The 1,814-nt window shown below is 36.5% G+C and overlaps 1 pseudogene; it reads right to left on the bottom strand.

Annotated features, from left to right (window-relative positions):
- Nucleotides 1-1,197: 1,197 nt before the first annotated feature.
- Nucleotides 1,198-1,580, bottom strand: LOC103604087 (annotated as a pseudogene).
- Nucleotides 1,581-1,814: the final 234 nt, after the last annotated feature.

Genomic DNA, 1,814 nt, shown 5'->3' on the forward strand with positions numbered 1-1,814 from the left:
TCTATTAAGAAAAATAATTAACTAAAATTGAATAGTAGGGGTAAAAGAAGGAGGAAGAAGGAAGAAAAACTACGTTAAATACATCAGTGTTTATAGTAAGGAATTAACAGGTACTGTATAAATTGATCATAAAAGTAATCACTAGAACAAAAATGTGTATGCTACTAAAGATTAGAAGAAATACAAACATAAAGCAAAAGATCACATGTTGAAGAAAGGTTTAAAACCAGAAAAAGAAAGCATAATATAAAATAGTAAGGCAAATATACTTTTTCTATCAGTACTTATAAATGAGCTAAAATCTCCTGTGGAAAAGAAAAGACTTTCACATTGGGATCACTAAGAATATCCTAATAATGTTTTGGACTTCAACAATAAAGAAAGAATCCCCTGGGAAGTCACCTAAAAGGAGAAAAAAATCAATTGGCTACAGATTTTACCCAACAACAAAATGGTAAAAGACAACGGAAAAACAGCTATAAAACCTCAAGGAACTAAATGCGATTCAAAATTTGATTCCCAGACAGAAGTTGCTCAAGGATAAAAACAACAGATCAGAACATGAAACCACATGGAAATAGTTTTTCCTGTAAGCCTTTCTTGAGATGTCTACTAGGTTTTGCAAACTGTGGTTCTCAGGTCAAATCTACCCACTGCCTGATTTTTTAAATAAAGTTTCAATGGAGTGCAGCCACACCCATTCATTTATATAGTGTCTATGGCTGCTTTTGTGTTACACAGCAGAGCCGGCAAAGCCTAATATCTGATCTGGCACTTTACAGAGAAAGTTTGCTGATCCCTGCACTAGACTATAAGCTCCTGAAGGATAGGAGGCTTACTTCAGTTCTCCTTGTATCCTTAGCACTTATTCCTGGCATATGGAAATGCTCCATGAATATTTGCCAAATGAATGAGTAAGTAACTTAATTCTTATTCTTTCACCTTGAGCACTCTCACTCTACGTGCCTTCATTGTCATTCTTTGTCATTCTGAATTGTCATTCTTCCCTTCCTTCCCCAAATAGACCCTTAGTAGTAGGGGCATGTAAAAGCTCAATAACTGTGTGGTGAAAGACTGCAAGAAGCTGCAAAGAGTTAACACACCAGACAAGCTCTTAGCAGACTAACAGTGAGTTAGGTGGTGCAAAATTGCATTTACTGAATTTCTTTTTTTTTTGTCTTTTGGACTTTTTATTACTCAGAAAAGCTTCATTTTTTTTTTTTTTAAATTTAGCTTTCTGACTCTGTGCTTGTGCCTTCAACACTTTCACAATGATTTTCTGCTTCTCAATAAAGAAAGCGTGCTTGATCCTGTCGTGGACATATCTAGCACACATGGAGCCACCATAGGCCCTGCTGACATGTTTTTTTCGTTTTAGACAACCTCATAAGAACTTTAGGTCTCACAGCATGAACCCCTCGAAGCCTGCCTGGGCACACGCCACATGCAGATTTTGGAGCTTTCCCAACCTTCTTGGTATAAAGGTAAACTATTCTATTACCAGGGGTTTGGGACAATACAGTTTTGTTAGAGGCTGTATTGTAGGAAAGCCTACAGCATTATGTCAAATGCTGGACCATTCTGAGTGCCTCTAGATGCCATCCCTGGAAGAGCTACTGAATTTCTTATAGCTTTAAATACTGCTAAGAATACCTTATATTTGTGCATATTCTGCAGACAACGATTTACTTGCTCTCTTGTCCTTTCTCTGCCTGACTCCCATTAAATTGTGTTCTATTCTCTTGTTAAAAAAAGTTCTAAGGGAAGAAGGGCTATACTTAATCTCAATACTTGCTGTTTAGCAAATATAGAGA

The sequence above is a fragment of the Galeopterus variegatus genome, unplaced genomic scaffold (assembly GCF_000696425.1).
Source record: "Galeopterus variegatus unplaced genomic scaffold, G_variegatus-3.0.2 Scaffold4953, whole genome shotgun sequence".
Taxonomy (NCBI): Eukaryota; Metazoa; Chordata; class Mammalia; order Dermoptera; family Cynocephalidae; genus Galeopterus; species Galeopterus variegatus.